Below are 19,318 nucleotides of genomic sequence, written 5' to 3'. Positions count from 1 at the left end.
GGTAGCAGTCGTATTACCCCAACTTTTGTTGGAACAAATGCACATCTATTGAGAATTATATTATGTGTTTTGGGTGCAATTTGTTTTGTTTTTTTTTCCAAGAGGGAAGATCTATTTAATTATCTGAAATCCACAACAGAACTTTCTTATTTTTAGAAGATGCCGTATGTTTTTATGGATCAGTTGAATTTAAAGAGTTAACACGGTTCATATAAACAACGGTGCTTGTAACATTGTGGTGGAAAATGGCATAATACTTAAAAGGCTATAAGCTTAGCACTAGGGATCTGTGAATGTGTAGCCAAGATGAAAGCCTACACAGCATACAGGAAATGGCATTTTCAATTACTTTCCCTTTATTGATGAAAAAATTCAAGATGTGCTTATTTCCATCATATTTTTTCCCACACGCAAGGATAGAAGCAAAGAAACGGCTGCTGGTTTTCTGCACCAACTAGGCTGAGAAAATATTGATGGCTAAATTGCTGTTCAGTGGCATTTCATAAAGTGCCTGCTGGCATCCTGTTCTCAGATGCAAAATGATAAATGTATGTTTAAATTTGAAAAGTTTAATTTCATCTATAACCTTTGAATCCTGGCTTTTTGTATCCTCAGAATACAGACGATACATGCCTTCTTCATTGATACAGGTTCTTGTTTACTTTACAGTAACTGTTTACATTCAAGGCTATAATGCTGTTACCAAATTGATGAGGACATTGATTTCTCTTTTCTTTGTGTTTACCAAGCAGATAATCTAAGTGATGCCCTGAAAAAGCTGAAGATAACAACCACTGACAGCACAGCAGATAGCTTGGAGGGATGCTTGGACTGTCTGCTTCAAGCTCTGGCACAAAACAGTAAGTTGTATGGACCTTTCAAATTTTAAATTGTATAATGAGATCAGTGAATTAAAATGGAGGTAGTAAAATGTGGCAGAAAGACTGACTCAAGCAGTAGGCTGCTGGATTGGCTGTTCTGGGGTTTTTAACCCATATATCTGTAACATTCAGGTAGCATCAAAGACAGTGACAGTAAATACCTGGACATTTGGAACAGCTGTAGTCCAGTCCTTTTTCCAATACGATGAAGTAGCACAATTACTTTTCCAACTGATCACTCAAGAAAAAAAGAAAAGGGATGGACAAATAAGCCTGGTAGGATGGGGAGAGGGATATGGGAGGAGCTTGCTAATTCTGGTTAAAAGAGCAGAGTTTCCTATTTGTAATGTATTTTTTCCTCATACTTATGGTCACATATTTCTTATTTCCAGTAGTTTCAATTAGCAGAAGTAAGCTGGATATCTAAAGATGGTCCAAATTTGACATGTGGTATGATAACAAAAATAACTTAAGAATGGAACAAGATGTCTTTTTCATCAAAAACTGTAGAATGTGTGGCCCCACTCACAGAAAGGTATGGTAAATGAAGATGACAGCTTATAAGACTTTTCCGAGTTTAACTTTCTTAGCACTTCAGATGGTGGCAGAAGAAAAATCTGTGTACAATTTCAGGTTGAAAAACTTGTCAGGATAGATACAAGCCATGATTAGAAATTCTTTATTTAAAAAAAAAAAAAAAATCTTAGTCCTTTGTAAATATCAATACACTCAAAAGTACATACTATTAATAAGTCTTGTTCCCTTCCCATTCTGCCATTCTATAAATCACAGCCTTTTGGCTTAGCTAGTCTACTCTACTTCATGAGGTTTTTCACAGTAGAATATAAGCACCATCAATATCAAATCAAATATGGATTATAACAGTCTCTGCATTTAATGGTAGTGGGTTTTGAATTCTGATTATTTTCAAGGAGATGTCAGCCAGGAAATAATAAAATATTTGCGTTTTAGATCAACCCATTTTTTGAAGAGGCTGAACAATTTTTCTTATGGGTTTATTTGTAAGGTATATCCAATGTGTTAATCCAACTTGGAGTTGGATTTGGTATTTCCAGTACTTGTAAGTCTAATACTTAAATGATAAGCAGTAAAAAGAAGATGGTATGAAAAATGACAAAGTACTTAGTGGAAATAACAGAGTTTACCATTTTGACTATGAAGGTCACATAGCTATGTCACAGAACAAGTTTGGCAGATGCAAAATAGTTTTGACTAATGTACAGCAAACTTACCGATGCCTCCTTGCAACTCTCTTCCATCTCAGTCTAGGGTTTTCATCTTCCTTCCAAAAATCTTTTCTAGTCTCGTAGCTGCCAGATCAGATAAACAGATTATTAGGATTTTGACCTCTCTTTTGGGTAGTTTTAAAAAATTTAGCTATAATCCCTCCACCATTTATTATGTTCTTTCCATGTAAGTCAGTAATATGAATATAACCCACATATTTTCAGTTGCCCAAGATTGAAAGCAACTAAAATAACTGACTGAAGATTAGATGGGTTAGGTGGGACATCCATCCAGTTACCATCTTAATATGGATTTGACTGATTGATTGGTTGATTTTTAGCTACACTGTGTATTTCATATGTATGATATCATAAAGATGGGATACATACTGTACCTCTGTGTCTATGTATAAATTATTATATGATGATAATTAGAAATCAGGTTGTTTATATAAAACTACATGTTAATTGTAACACAGAAATAATTTAAATAAGATTTCACAAATAATTCTTCTGTGCTCCTTTAGTATATTCCCATGTGTATGATTATATTAATGAAGAATTCATTCTGATTATAGTTCAGTAAATCATCATATTAGGGTAACACTAGAAAAATAAGCCATGCAAAGAATTTATTTTAAGAGAATTTTATAGGACTATGATTCCACTGGGAATTCATGGTGGTATCGTAAGTCACAGAACTTATTTTATTTATTTCATTAAGAAGTGGAGATAAAAATATTATTTTATCTTATATAAAATTTAATATATTACTAATACACTAATGCAACCCACTCTGATCTACTGCCAGCCAAAACCAGCAGTTAAACCCAGTGTTAATACAACATTGTGATTTTTTACAAAGGAAATAACCATTTCCACAACTTCAATTTGGCCATATTGCACGTACATATGAATGTTTCAGAGAGCATTACACTGCTTTTAATTGATAACTGCATGCATGCAGCACAGGGTTGTGGTTGCTGTGGAAACATAAGTTTAATTCCTTAGTCTCTAACAATACAGTGACAATTATAGTTCCATTTACTTTGCGTACAATCTTATAATTTTTCATTATTTTAAAACATTACAAACTACTTTCTTCCCATATTGTTTATCATACAGAAAGGGATGGCAAAGTTATGATGAATGTTGTAGCTTTTAATTTCTTTTTATGTAATCTGCTACTTTTTCTTTTGTTTTTCACACTCCTCCTGACAGTTGAACTTTTGATAACTCCAGACAGGCTGTAGTGCCCTGGAACATGATACCTCCTGTCTGGCTTTATGAGCCATTCTGCCATTTATCACACCAATCAAATTAAGGTCTGTGCACACATGCATGCTATGCTACACAAGGGTGAATCAAATAGTTTGCCCAATGTGAAAACTGCTGGCGAATATTTGGCAAGCCAAATTCAAATGGGTTTAGATACTGTTTGTCTAGAGGGAGAGTTGTATAGCCCTTTGCATCTGAGACCTGGGTCTGAAAATCCTGCACAGATGGTTTCTTTAGGAGACATTGTTTGGAGAGACATATATTCCTATTTATGGAGATATTTTAGTTCTTATCTGTCACTGGCACTTCTGGCTGAGGCCAGTTATATATGGATTAGCTTGAGTTAGTAGATAAAACTGAGGACTTAGGATGAAAGAGGCAACAATGACAGAGGAATAAGAGATAAGCATGCATTAAAAATGCTTTAGAATAATAAGGACATACCTCATTTTGTGTGGACTTCCTTCAGCATTCCCAGCGAAGTCAACTGGCATAGCTGAGGACTTTGCACCCATAAGGCCTGCAGTAATGAAGACGTGCAGTGACATTAGTCGAGATTCCCAGCTAATGTAAATCAGCACAGCTCCTTTCACCTCTGTGGATCTACTTCATACATGTAAGCTGAGATTCTGTCCACCTTACTTCTGAAAGGAAAACACGAATGCTTGATCTCTCTCCACCCACCAGCATTCACTATTTCTAGCTTGCTAAACTTTTGATAATTTAGATTTTTAAAGTAAGGCTGTGGTGCATGATCCATAAGCAATGTTAGCAGCAAAGAAATAGTCAGCCGTACACTGAATGAAATACAGGCTTCTACTGAATCAGGAGGTAAAATTCATATATCACATGTATTTTCTTTTAAAAACTATATATTGAAACAAATTACTCCATTGTCTGCTCCACAAAATTTGGATTCTTTCTATGTAGACATTGTGTTACTGTCAAGAAAGAATTTTGCTGATCTGGAAGCAGACTGTTTACAGTAATATGAAGTGCAGAATGATCATAACAATCAGAAAAGGCAAAACCCAAGGAATTATTTTGTCAGAGAATATGATTCTGAGGTTCTGCAGCTTTTTTGATTCAGCTTAAAAAAACTCTCTGAGATTAACTGTGCATTGCAAAATGAAAGTTAATTTTGTGGTTAATATGTCAGGATTCCTTACATAATAATTTGAGACTTTTTGCAAACAGGAGCCATTTTCTCCCCCCCACAGCAAAATTGGCTAGAGTAATAAACATCTTATATTGTAGCTGCTTTGTAAGAATGTGTGTAAAGAAGAAAAGAATTAAGTCTGCAGAAAAATCCACAGGAGGAAATTCAGGGTAGGAAAGCTCTGGTAGGTGAATCTGGATGCATTTTTCTCAGAGAAATGCTGTTGTGTCACCTCCCTGTGCTCACTGCAGAAGGGTGAGCATGTTCCCTCCCCCTGGGCTTCAGGCTGCCCTCTGACCAACACGCAAATGCCGCATACTTGTCTGCAGCCCACAGCCATCTACCTCAAGGTCTTAGCTATAATTAGGAAAGCTGTATATTTGCTCCGATATTTTTGCTAAGTTTCTGTCATATTTAGCAACTTTGGAATTCAAGGGTATTTTATGGGGGGGTTTTTAATGACAGCTTGCAGAGGAATATTCTCTGTAATCTCATTCTTCCCCTGCGTGCAAGTGGTACTGAAAGTTGTGCTAAAGATGCAAGGGAGGCATATTTGCTTTCCTGACCAACAGAAATTCTCAGTGCAGATACTGTAGAAAAATGACAGTATTAAATTCTAGCTCCAGTGGCATCATTAGACTTGGTATGTTACTGAATTGTACTTTTTTTTTAATAATAATAAACAGCTGAATGTTACAAGCCCAAGTTATTTTCCTTTTTGGAACCAAAACCTGTCTTGTGAAAAAGGAAACAATTATTTGTTTCAAGAGTTTTGTTCTAAAAGCACAATGTTACATGTTTTACTATGACAATTCAAAGTAGACAGTAGTTAGAACTGAACTAGTTTTATATAGAAAAAGATCTGTGAGACAATGGATACAGCTTTATTAATTTATGATTTTATTGGCTCAGATATTTTCAAATTGTCTTAATGGCAGGCTACACTAACAGAAAAACATGATAGCTTAACATATGCTTTGCAGCTTGGAATCTATTTTAAAAAAAAAAAACTTGTCAAAAGAATGAGTAAAGCACTTATGCACTGGAGAAAAGCATTTTGAAAGATCCTACATGTACATTTCTGGAAAGAAGTAGTACATGCTTTATTTTTTATCTCACACCCAAAGGAAAATACAGGTATGTACTATTGGATTTTGGGAACAGTAGGTTAATTGTATTGTATAGGGAAATATAACAGAAAACAATATTTGCCATCATTTTATATCAACATATACAGATTTATACCTATTAAGAGCTGTCCGTAAATATTGTCCCTATCAAAAAAGTGCAGTTACCCTAAGATTTTCAGAGGTCCACGAGAAAGGACTGCCTGAGAAAAAGAAAACAAGAAGGAAAAGAGGTTTTCTTTTAAACCACAGGCCTTCTGGGACATAATTATTGCAGTAACAACAACAAGAAAAAAACGTTATTGCTAGTCCAGACATGCTGCATTTCAGATACAAGAGGCTATAGCAGACCTAAATAACCCTGTGTTGACATACGAGAAATCTGAAAATCTGCTGAGAACGTTATTTTTGGCTCTGATATACTCAGTGTAAGAGGCTGAAAATGCCCACTGATCCCAGCCTTCAGCACCTGGCTCTGAAAAATGTCTGGCGTGTAATTGAAGTGCAAAGGCTAGCACATGCATTTGAAACATCTTTTTACGTATACTTTTGGGGAGGGTAAGAGTACGAGTTTAGAAGTTTGTGTGTAAAAATGGTTAAGCAAAATCACAGCCGTGAAGACAAGCTTAAGTGACAGTGCAGGGCCCCAGTTTTGAAAGGGATTTAGAAATTCTGCAAAGCCTTACAGTTCAAAGAAGAAGGTTTGAAATAATGCACTTTACCTTGAAGGTGTGGTTGGCTAAGATGCCTGTTCTATATTTGTTGAGCTATGGTGATACCTGGTAACTCAAGGAACCATCAGATGACACATGAAAATTTTAAATTCATGTTTGCAATTTGAAAATTCAGCATTATTCTAAGGCTTCTTTGGCATGTCATTTTTCTCCCCATAATGAACGCAGTTTCTTTATACTATTTTTTTTTGCCGCAGAATATATTTTGGCTATATACTGTATCCATACTTTGGTTTGTTTTGAATATATTCACTGTGTTGTATTGGAGAAAATAATATTACGTTACAAACTTCCTGTGCAACTGCTAGCAAGCCTTTGCCATCACTTCCTGCTGTTTCAGCTTTATCGTGTTGAGATCATGAGCTCAGCCCTCCTACCTAAAGCTTCTGTTCAGGTTTTCTCTTGAAAGTCACCAGTGGGTTTTCTGAAACACGTTGGTTCTTATTTGATGGCATCACAGAGGAGGATGTGTTAGCATCTGGAGTGCTTAAGAAAATGTTGGATTTCTGCAGAGACTGCAGAATTCTCACATTCCTTCATCCGTGATGAAACTTTCCATCCAATGCCCTGAATCTTATGTAGGCACTTGCTTTCAAAGGCATCTAGTTTCCTGTCTTTAATGTTTTGGTGGATTTCCAGTTCTCACAACCATATGCTAACACAGAGGTTATATTTGAGTTGGAAATTCTTCATTTTATTCTGTTCTTTATAGCTGTGGCTTCCATATGTTGTTGAATTTAGTTAGTACTCATGCTCTTTCTATACTTGATGTTCCTTTTTCTGATCTTTGTTGGCCATAGAAGATGGAACAGTTCCTCTACGGGCACAGAAAAATCATGGAGAATTTAGAGATAAAGTTTTGTAATTGTTAAATCCAGGGCTCAACTAAAAAAAAAAATCTGCTTCTCTGAAGTTTTTAAATGTATTGTTACTATTAATACCTTTGATTTATGAAAAAAAATGAGAGCTTTACCTATTTTTATCTATTTCCTTTTTGGACCTTTTTTTGACAGTTCAGTGTACATACTCATTTGTTCATTGCAGAGTCAAGTAGCTATCTGCTTAACTTATAGCACATGAGAGTGCCATCTGATTTTGGTGAAAACTTGTGCCTCTTTAGTACACACAGGATTAAGCAATAGTCGTTTTATCTTTTGTTTTCACGATTCTCTCACACATTAGTATGAAAGTAAAAGACATGCTGCCCTCCTACCCCAAACACAGAAAAAATTAAGTTGTAGAACCTTTTGTCCTAGCAGAATTATTCTAAGGTGTAAACATTACCTGAAATCACTGACATTTTTTCCCATTGGCTAAACATTTTAAGGTTACTCCTTTCCCTTTCTGAAGCATGGAGACGAAACTCCACATTTCACAGCTTGCTCAAGCAAACCTGTTCTTAAACATCACCAAACTAACATTTCTCTGTTTTGAAGAGACTGAGCAGAATAAGAGTCAAATGAGGTGTAAGAGAAAAATGAGGTGGCAATCATTTCATGGGAATTGTGACCAAGTAACGATGCTTTCATGACTGTGAATGCTTGCACAGTGTTATAGCTTAAAACAAAACAGTAACTGACCATAGGCCCTATTCTGACCCTCAGATGTAGGATTAACTTTTGGCTGCTGTTGTTTCATATAAATAAAAAAAGAGCACTCATCATCCTCACAGATTGAATACACGTTACTAACAAATAAGCTGTAACAACACAAGCCAACGCACAAGCACATCAAGGTAGCATAGCACAAGCAAGTGGGTAGGCAATGGTACCAACTGGATCGGTGGCCTGTTAAGCCAATTGATAACTAGCAGAATTAAGTCCAGTGACAAACAGCATTTCCCTGTTCTCTTGTTCCTCTTTGATCTTTAGCATTTCCCTTTCTTCTTAGTAGCAGTCTATCTTCCAGGTGGATTTTTGATCCTCCTCAGGTCTGCCCTGCAGTGATCCCTACTATATGTCACCCACCTGTGATCTTAGAAGGAGGCCACCCATGGGTGCATACTCAGACACAGCAGACACATGCCAGCATGTTAGTCCTGATACGTAAGTGTCCCAGCCTGAACATTCAAACAAGCAACAGGCATTTATGGTGTATATCCATGAAAAGGAAATATGCAGATGAAAGCTAGAACATCCTCCTCCAAAAAGACAGAAACAAAATAGTATTACTGCTAATCTATAGTTATCTTTAGGAAGATGGTGGCCTTAGCCCATGACAAAGATTTTCATAGAATCATAGAATACCAGGTTGGAAGAATATCTCTGGTCCAACCTTCCTAGGCAAGAGCATAGTCTAGACAAGATGGCCCAGCGCCCTACTACTTTATCATTCCTAGTTTGTCTTGGAAACTACCAAAATATTAAGACTAGCACTGAGCTACCCATAGTACCGTGTACAACTCGTTTTCTTTGCATATTGGCGACACAAACTGGTGTCTGTTTAGCAACTGCTAAATCTCGATCCAGCTTCTTTGAACTTCAGTGGTGCAGGGATAATGTATTTAATGTTTACTCAAAGCAAGGGAGGGAGAGGGAATAGAAATGAAAAAGGAAGAAATGAAACTAAGTGGATGAGTAACAAGTAGTGTGTAAGATTTTTTAGTGGAAGGAAAGAAATGGGAGAAGGGAGGAACAGACTTAAAGATAAAATTTTTGAAAAAAACACAAGCTAAATGCAGGTACCTAAGCAGTGGTGGTTGCCGTATCTTTACAATTCCTACTGCCTTCTACAACAGCCTCTTACACTCAGAATCTCCACTGATTTAGCTCAGTATGTTACTGCAGCACACATGTTTAGAGCACAGAGTAAAATTAGTAGAAGGAATAAAGAAAGGTCCTGATTCTGCCAACATTTACATATATTCTTACCTTTAAGGACATAGATTCTTACATTCTGGTAGTCCCACTGAGCTCAAGAGGTATATTTGTATGTGTAAAGCTATATACATGGCAAAGCATTTGCATGTTCAGAGCCAAAATACATACAGCCTCTTTTAGCAGTTCCTTTGTTTTAGGTCACCATCAGTCTTGATTCTTACATGACAATAGGTGTCAAGGAAAGTGTTCTTCCTTCAAAGGTGTATTTCCATCTTACTTCTTAGAACACTGTCTTTGCTGAGTGCCATAAGAACCTGTTTTTCTTGATGGGGAGTATAAAGCTGTAAAATTAAAGGAAAAAGCATGACATAAGCATTTAGCTTTTGCCATTGACTTATGTTTCACATTTATATTACTAGAAATTAATATAACATTTAAGATAATTGGGAATATTTTGCGTGACCAAAAATAATTTTGATTGGCTCGTATGCAAATCTTATGCTCACATAAATAAATGGTGATAGTGGATTACAGAGGAAAAAATTTTTGACAGGAGTATTTCCATATAGAGAAATAGTTTTGGTGAGAAAATGAAGATAGTACATAAAACCCTGAGGAAGGTTTTATATTCTGCTGCTAGGGAAGGCTTAGGCCTGCTTTTGCACTAGTGAGGATGGAAACAAAGCCATCTTAGTACAGACACAGTTTCTACTGGCTAAAACTTTGCTACAATACCTTACACCATGTCCCTCAGAAAATAACATTACCAACAAAACAGACATTATTTTTGTAGCTTTTTTCAGTATAGCTGCATCAGCGGTAAGGGTTTACTGGTGGGAAGCTATCAAACCAAAAACCTGCATCTTAGACCACCATACTCCTACAAGCAAGAATTTCTAGTCTGCCTCTGATGCAGATAATCTCTTGTAATGGAGCCAGAGGTTCAAATTGAATTGGGCCAGCTCAGCCAGTTAAGCTCATTGCAGTCCATTAAGTTCACCTGAGAAGATTTCTAGCCAAGTGCCTTTTTGAAAGTTGAGGATCCTGGGGGATATTTTGCAAGAGGGAGTTTTGGCTCAAATACTGTGTTGCAAAGCATTCCTCCTTTTTGCCGAAGAAGGATGTTTGTTGCATCTTAGCTCATGAAGCTGTTGCCTTTTCATAGCACTGTGTACACATAATCCAGAAATGTTTTATCATAAGTGCTATATATAATATATTATTACAGTATACCTATTTAATTGGAACATACTAAATCAAGATGACTGCTTTTTATTCGACTATCTCCCAGTAAACTGGCATACCCTAATGATACTGAATGGTAATCACTGCTGCTTAGTGAGATTATATTTTACATAAATTCCTCTTAATAGTGATGTATTTAGTTAGTGCCAGATAGTTAAATGAAGTTTATCCAAGTGTTAAATTCCAAGTGCTATTCATTGAATACACAATGTGCCAAATAAAGATTAAATATTATATATTTTTTCTTCGCAGAAGGCATCATTGAATAGCAGTTCCAGATAATACAACTGACAAATTTCTTTTTAGATTGCATTTTTGAAATGCAATACAGAAGCAAAGGAAAAGGCCTGCCTTTTGAAATGCAATACAGAAGCAAAGGAAAAGGCCTACATTTTACAAAAAATTGTATTTACACATCATGTAATTCACAATTTCAGGTCTGAAATGTCATTCTTAGTTTTTTCCCAGTCCCTTATGACTTACAAACATGATCTTTCTTAGGTTAGCTTTTCTTTAAGCTACTTTGGCAGTAAAACTTTTTAAAAACATTGGTAGCTAAAAAATTCCTTTGTGTGTAGACATACTCTTCCAATAAGCACTGGGCAGAATTTTACAGCAGGCATTTGAGCTTGCTTGAGAGCACTCTTAAGAGATTGCTTAAAAGGAATATGAAACATTTCCTGCATATATAATGCTCAGCTTACAAATCTGATTTGATTTTTAAACTAAATCAAATTTGGAAAAAGGATTTTACATTATGGGCCCAGTATTTCTGTTATACAGTGAAAAACTAAAGCATAAGAATACTTAAGGCTTTACACAGGGTCCTGTCATAAGTCCAGTTAGTACAAGTAACAGAGGAGAAAGATTAAAATGTCCATACAGGCTGATTATAAAACATGAAGATGCCAGACAATGAATTTGAGAGCTGAGGCACTAATATCAAACTCTTTCAGCAGCTGTGCTACCAAAGTGGTTACCTCTTGCAGAGGGTAAGTCAGAAAGGGGGAGCAGGGGAACTACCAGCTCAGATAAATCCACCAAACTACGCATCAGGGCTCTAAACTAGATCCAGTTCAGGAACTTGGGGGTTCCAAGCTGCCTAAGTTTAATATTCTGCCTTGTGCTGTGACATATCCATGGAAGTGGTGATGTGCATTTCTTCGTTGAAGGCAAAGCTGGCATGTATTTTTATTAAATTACTTCATTGGTGCCTGCATTAGGCTATTCAAGGGGTGGGTCTCATCCTGAAATTCACTTTTATTCTTTGGAGAATTTAATCAGTGGGAATCGTGCATCTAGTTGGTTGATGAATTTCTCTCCATCTGTCCTTCCTTCCTTGTTAGAGCTGAGATTTTAATTACAAACATCTGTGCACTATCTCAGTTTCTTCATTAAAAATAAGGATTGAAGTTGCCCTGTTGCTGCTGGCAGAAACAGAACAGAACAAACACCATGATGGAAATATTCACACAGCTAAGGGAGAATCCTCCCTCCATGCCTCCTAGGGGTCTAGTTTGAAGGATATATTGGTGAGCAAGCAGATTGTATTTGTGGGGATTTCCCCATGTGAGGAGGAGCATGCCAAAAGGAAGTCATATTTATACATTTATTTCTATAGGTAAATTATTATTAGAGGATTTTTTTTTCTGTAAAAAAAAAAGTCTTGATAATTGGAACAGTCTTTTTGGCTAAGGTATGTTAAGCAAAAGCCTCCTTATCAGTAGTTCATTCTTTGTTGCATGAGACCTCAATTTGTTTCACTAAGGTTCTTTACAACCCTCTTTTTCTACTCTTGTAGTCAGACTAAAATCTCCATTTTGTGTATGGGAAATACAGTAGGACACTATGGAGAGAGAGAGAGAGACAGTGCTTCTTGAGGGAGGCCGTATATGGAGAGAGCATCAATATTTGCTCTTGGTCACATGAACTGTGATGGTTTTACTGTGGTGGTTAGGAGCATGTGCCAGTTAGAAAGATATCCCTTGCTCCCTTCATTCTCCTCCCTTCTGCCTTCTGAAAGAGCAGATGGAAGGTTCCTTTCATGATATATGTAGTTCATCATTATTTGTTCATGTGTTCATCTTTCTCTTTCTGATTAGAGTACATGTAGGAGGAACATTATAAAGCCAAGGTAATTTTCTGCAGTAGTTTCAGGAGGTTTACAGAACATCTTTGCAGGTAGAAATACATACATTTTTCAAAAGAGTACATTGCAAACATGGTTGGCTTAATAAAGAGGACACTCGGGAAGCTGCTCATTTACAATTCTGTGGTGTGCCTCATTTCTCACGTAAAGGTTCACAACATGGGAATTATTGCAGTGCTAGCCTTCACAACTGTTGGGTTACATCTAATAGCGTAGCTTAAACTCATTGTTCATAGAGAACGGGAACAGTGAACCTACAGTTTTCTTCTACTAGCAGGGCGAAGTAGTAGCATTTCTGACAGGTATGCCTTGCCTCTCCCTTCCCCCTCCCTGCCTTTTCTTTCACTTGAAGGTGGACAAAAAGATGCAGAGAGGAGAAGAGAGTGACTAGAGAGGAGTGAAATTTCACAGGAAATAGACCTGAGAGGAGAGAGAGCGTAGAATTTAATTTGAGACACTCACTGGATTTTTTTCCTATAGTGTTTTCTGCTACTTAATTAAGCAGTCCGATAGCCACGGTGCTCAGCTCTCCAGCTCTGATCTGTGGCATTAAAGAATTTCCTGCCCACACCCTTTATTATTCTGACTTCAGGCTCTGCAAAAACCATGAAAAGCAAGGATATTGACATTTTAATCACCCAGCTATGACATTAATAAGATTTTGGCACTATGTGATCTAACGTACACTTTGTCTTGATATCTAGTGATATAAGGAGACATCTAAAGCTGCAGATTTAACCTTAGAGGTTTTTTCCCCCAATTATGCTGCCGTGGCACATCACTGTATTATATTATGTGCAAATGGGCTGTTTCTAAAGCAGCAGCAGTCCTACAGTTTCTTTGCTTTAAGATAGGGGGCAACGGGTGCTCTACGGGTGGGTTGGTGCATGCAGACTGAAAATCAGGCTTTAAAAGAAAGGATTTGAAATCTGGAGGTCACATATAGCAAAAGGATTTTGAGGTGTCGCACCCTAACATCAGGCTATCTAGATTGTTAGGTTTCCTTAAGGAGAGACAAATTGAACAGATTTGAAAGGGGATGCAATTCGGCTAAAGGAGTTAAAGTGGTAAGCATAAGCCAACTTTTTAGCATGTGATTAACATTGGCTATAATTTCCTTTTTCTCCATTATAGAAAGCATGGAGGGAGATTATGTGGTAGGGATTTTGCCAAGATCTTTCTTGCTCCTAGAGAAACTTTTGGTTCTACTTGTTCCAACTACAATTGACAATACATTAAAATAGCGGTTCAAAAGATGACAATTGAAATAAATTTTCAAAGAAATTTAGCCTCTAATAATTCACTAGGAAGCCCAGAATGAAACTAGCATGCAGTAGATTCATATCCTTAACAAATAATACCTTTTTCATGCATACACACGCAGACAAGAAGCAAGGTAGGCCTTCTCCAGCTTCTGAAGAGAACAACTAAGAGCAAGAACTGAGGGTTGCCTATGCTAAAGCCATTAGCAATTTCTTATTCTCAGTAAAGCCCAAGCTATTCCTCCTAGGCCCAGGCCAGTGGTATGGGCACCAACTCTTTGCCAACATTGCTTTGTGATCTTCCAGTCTTAGGTTCTGCAGAAGGAAACCCAAATCAGATTTTTTACAACCACAGTGAAAATACTGCTACATAAACATGACCCTTCATTGTCCTCTCCAAAAGAATAACACCACACACACTTTCCTTCATTTCTGTGCCTGTCTACATCCCTTTGCCTCTTATGCATTTACACAGGACTCACGTTCTATGAAGCTGAGCAAAAAAGAGACAGAGGTGCATGGGCCTTAATGGGTGGGCAGTCTAAATCCATGCTTCTTAAAGCCCCTACCCTAACAAACATGCCACTTCTAGTTGCAAGTGGAAAAAGCAAAGGAGAAGAAAAGCTTGGATTGATTTAGGGTAGTTATTTGCTTTTCAGTGCTGTCTGCAGCTGCAGTCCCTCCTACCACTGTTCTACCTTCAGTGCATCCTGCAGAACAGGGTCTAGAACTTCACACATACATGTCCACAGAGTCACACGCAAGACTCTTAGCTCATGTTTTGCAAGTAGGCATGAAGTAATTGTCCTATTTGGGTGCTTCTAAGAAGCAGCCAGACTGCTTATATACCTACAGCTGTGCTGAAATCATCTTCAAAACCTCCAACTTGATATTTTCTTCTACAGCCATGTATTTCAACACTTATTACCTGAACTGAGTGTACAGATGACACCTCAGAGAAGTGAAGGTTGGCTGAAGATCTTTGAATTTCCCAATTTCCACAGGGCAGCCGTGTGAATCATTTGCCTGTTAAGCCCTCCTCCTTTAAAGAATATAAAAAATACTGAGCAAAAATGCTAGACTTAACAAGGCGATTTAAGGTTTATATAAAAGACATCTTGTTCCAATTGAAATACCCTTCCTTGTGTAAGCATTTCAAAAGCCCACCAGAAAGATTGATTTTCTATAACTAAAATGTCTAGCAATAACATATGGCTTAAGAAACTAATTTGTATATTTCAGGACATTCTTTTTTTCTCCACCGTCTTTGTTAGAACTTTAATGTGATGAACACAGAATCCCTGAAAAAAATGGATTTATTTTGCAGGTAAAAACCAGGACAATTCAGAGTAATGTGCGTGAGGATGTAACAGTAATTTTATTGGCACATTCCATTAGGATGCCTTATGTGGAGGATGTACTATAAACTACCTGCGAGGATTTAATGTCATACTGTCGTATCTCTATGTTGACACTGGATTAATTTGTGTTCTACACTAAATGTAAATTGTAAATGTTCTGCAGAGGAAGAGCAGGGCTTAGGTAGACTTGGATTAGACAAACTGAAGCACCCCACAGTATTTTTTTAAACCAAAGGCAATTACTGGCAAAAACACCCTGGAGCACACTGTGGGCTGCATAGTTAGTAGCTGTCCTTCAGCCTGATGCCAGAGTAACATGTTTTTCCCCACAAAGAATTATGCTTGAGCACTCACTCAGGATAGAGCAGAAGTAGGGGTGTCCCTGCCTAGTGATAGGAGAGATACACTCACTGCTGGTTAAATTAATCAGTCTTCCCTCTTTTGTGACTAGCACAAGTTTGACATTGGTACTCAGCCTGGGTAACAAGAACCAGTGGGATGTATCTATGTGATCCCAGGTAGCTGGTTTCCCAATTTCTGACAGGTCTGTTAAGCCCTGTGCTTTTTATTGGTGCTCACTTGCTTATCTTAATAAAATAAATCAGTCCATATCTGCTATACACAACTGGCCCGGAGAAGCATTTAATTTTATTTTCCCACTTCTTGCAGGATATATTTTGTTCTATTTATGTGATTTATGCTTTGCACAGTAATGAGTCCATCAAACTACAGATCATAAAAATAAGACTGGAGACTGTATATCTCAGCAGCGTGGCAGGACAAAATGCATTAATGTCTCCTGCCTACTAATACAGGTTCACAGATACCTACATTTTCAATTTTGAATTCTGTATTTTCAGTTTTGAACTTAAGGGAGAAGGAGGATCTCTTCCTTAATAGACAGCTAAGATGTCTGGACCAGTCTTTAGTCCTGATATGATTTTTTCTGAATTCAAACTTTTCTTTGATCTGTGTATATATATATATCCACGGGAGAATTTACCTTCTAAGTGTATGCTTTGTGTCAGAATTTATGAAAGCTTCCAAATAAGCCATAAGCTCCTTTACATTGTATCTTCTGAGAGGGTTTCTCAGTGCATTTCAAAAGTTGCAGTTAACTGGATTGCAAATAGGTTAAAAAGAATTAGCACTTATATTATGCATGACGTGTTGAAATTAAACAATCTTAATTTTATACCTAATTTGTAATCAGATGTCATCACTGACATATTGCAGATGAGTAGTCCTAGCTAAAGACCAATATCCCAAGATGGAATTGAATAGAGAAGTACAGAGGCATAACTGCAATTCAGACTTGAAGTTGTCTCCTTTTAGTCCATTTTCTGTCACCTAGATATCACTGGCTCCCAGCCACCGAAGCATGTACCTACTCTGTGTGAGCCACAAAACCCACATGAGGCACCTCTGCCAGGCTTGTGCTGGCTTCTGTTCAGGGTCAGCTCGAGTGGATCTCTCCCGTGCTTGGAGGCAGCAGGGGTTGTCCCAGAGCTGCCACAAGTCAAAAATCAATTGCAGCCCTGAGAATGGGGAAAGGGAGGAGAAGGAGGAGAATAGAAGTGGTGGTGAGCCTGGTGACGTGTCATTACCGTTTCATAGACGAAGCACAGCTAAAGCATGGTTGCAAACTGCTGCTCTAGAAGACTGCCTGGTTGTGGTGCACAAAATACACATTTACTTGCTTAGGGGGAAAACAGAGAACCTTGTCTTGAAAAAAACTTTTGGATTAGTTTAAGGCTCCTCCTTTGCTGTTCAAGAGTATATAATATCCCTCCCTTTTCTCCCAGATTTGAAAGATGCTATATAAAACCAAAATCCATTGATTACTACTCTTGCTGCCCAGCCTGACTGCTCTTACACCAGAGTAAGGGTGCTTCTAGGAAACTACAGAAAGTGGTGCTCAGAGGCCTGTCTTCTCAACTCTGAAATGTCTACGTCTGTTTCTCGCCATTACTGGCAAGCTCTAGCAATTTTTTAAATTTTAACTTGCACTCACTGTAAAGCTTTTATTTTAAGTAATATGAGGGGGTTTGTGCATGTTGTAGTGCTTAAAAATGCCCCCGTGAGACAGGGTTGTCGAACAACAGACTTGCATTCAGATGGATTTGTTTTGCTTTGCAAAAGTCATCAATTAGAGCATCTCAGAGCCATCTTTGGAGAATGCAAGGAACTTCCATTATGAATGGCTTAAGGAGTCATGCTGCTTTCTAAATCGATAGCTGCCATCTAATCATACTGTATGTCACACTAATATTTGTCTCAAATATGCCATTCTTTGAAAGCATTAGCAAAGTATGTTTTAGCATCTAGTACCTTATCTTTAACTGCAGTTGAATCAATGTTAATTTTCAGTTTGTTACAGAGCTGTTGGCCAACAATGCTAGGTAGGGCCCTGTTAGAGAGCAGCTGCACAATTCCTGTCTACTACAGGCAGAAAGAAGAAAAGTTTTGTCCTGAATCCTTGATCTCTACAAGAAACTCAGTGTTATTTTTCCCATCCTCTTCTACTAAGACTATACTGGCACTACTGCAGCTTAGCAGAGTAACATAGAAGATGTTCAAGCTGAGTGTAAGAGGAGTCTAGATCAGGATCTACTTAGCTCTCCCTCTTCTGCAGTTTCTGACTCCTGCAGTGCATTAATTTGTGCCCTCAGCTGTAAGGACCTCCCCACATCATTCCTTGAATGTTTCCAGTAATTCATCACTTCAGAGTACCATTCCTTGATTTTTATGAGGTATTTCAGGATGCTGTGTATCACTCTATGGCCTTTAGTCTTTCTACCAGTGTCTCCAGTAGTTTCTCTATGTATGTGTATGTGTGTATCTGTATTTACTTATATAACAGAGTCACCTTATAAAGATCAATTGATTAGGAATGGCAAAGTATTAAGTTGTATGAGCACATAATATAAAATAAATATGATCACTGAAATAGCAGTTGGCTTCTTATATGGGAAAATAAATACTTTAATAATTACCTTTGAGAAGACTTAACTTCCCTCTGCTTTTCTTTCTTTTCTTCCCCAAATCAAGCTGATGCACAATTCATTTTTGTGTGATGTATTTTTCAGATACGGAGACAAGTGAAAAAATCCAGAAAAGTGGAGTTCTTCAGGTGTTTGCAAGTCTGTTGACGCCACAATCTTCCTGCACAGCAAAAGTAGCTAACGTCATAGCAGAAGTAGCCAGAAATGGTGAGGTTTTCTACAAGAACTTTTCTGCTGGAACATCTTCAGTTTTTCACCTCACTTGTCAGTATGTTTTACTTCATTTATGTTTTCATTTTGTAGATTAGACACCTTTCATATCCCTCCCTTTCACTCTTTTTGTTTGTTTTGTCAAATTTTGTTTCTCTACTTTCTAATCCAATCAAAACAGCATTTGGCTGATGGAATTTTTTTAGTCCTTACTTTTATGCTTTTTAGCTTTTAAGACAATCAATAGTATAATTTATTGGGCAGAAGTAGTATGTCACTGGCTTTATGAAATGCATACAGAAAAAAAAAGATGTGCATCATTTGTGCATCCAGTTACACATAGTGCATGTAGTTACAACAGTAGTATGTATACAGGTGGTTAAGGGATAGTAGATTATTTCTTTGGTCTGAGATTTGTGATAATATTGTTACTGTTATGAGGCCTTTGATGCCACACCAAAACCAGTTACTCCTACCTAAAGAGCACTGTATGTGTTAGAGTAAGAGCCCAAGATCCCAAATGAGAATCAGGGGTCCACTTTGGTATGTATTACACACATACAATCACATAATGTAGGAGATAATCTAAAACTATTTACATTTTTTTTCTTTAGAAAGAATTATCTTAAAGCTCACCCAACACCCTGCATACCTTGAGCTCAAAAAAATGGCCTCCCATCTGCAGGCAGACGCTAGTGGCAAACCCTGTGACAAGGGTAGAGGAGGTTTGTGGCTGACTTTTCTCACTCCTTGACTTGCTGCTGTCCCAGCCAAGGAGGCATAGATTGCATTTTGCACTTTCCTTCCCCAGAGACCAGGCAGGGAAAAGCAGGATGCCTCT

General features: G+C 37.5%; 1 protein-coding gene across 2 annotated transcripts in view; it reads left to right on the top strand.

Annotated features, from left to right (window-relative positions):
- The first annotated feature begins 754 nt into the window (after positions 1–754).
- Positions 755–19,318, top strand: part of RAP1GDS1 (Rap1 GTPase-GDP dissociation stimulator 1) — a 70,887-nt gene continuing 52,323 nt past the window's right edge. Inside the window, exons 1-2 of one of the 2 annotated variants that reach the window (XM_035890330.1) lie at positions 755–860; positions 18,352–18,474. The gene's annotated coding sequence lies outside the window, so the exon portion shown is untranslated. Of the gene's footprint in view, positions 861–18,351; positions 18,532–19,318 lie in introns of those variants that run through there. The other variant, XM_035890327.1, reaches the window with a different exon arrangement.

Source organism: Egretta garzetta, unplaced genomic scaffold, assembly GCF_000687185.1.
Source record: "Egretta garzetta isolate BGI_Z169 unplaced genomic scaffold, ASM68718v1 scaffold72, whole genome shotgun sequence".
Lineage (NCBI taxonomy): Eukaryota > Metazoa > Chordata > Aves > Pelecaniformes > Ardeidae > Egretta > Egretta garzetta.
The sequence above is the reverse complement of the archived record's forward strand: the minus strand, read 5'-3'. Positions and strand labels throughout refer to the sequence as shown.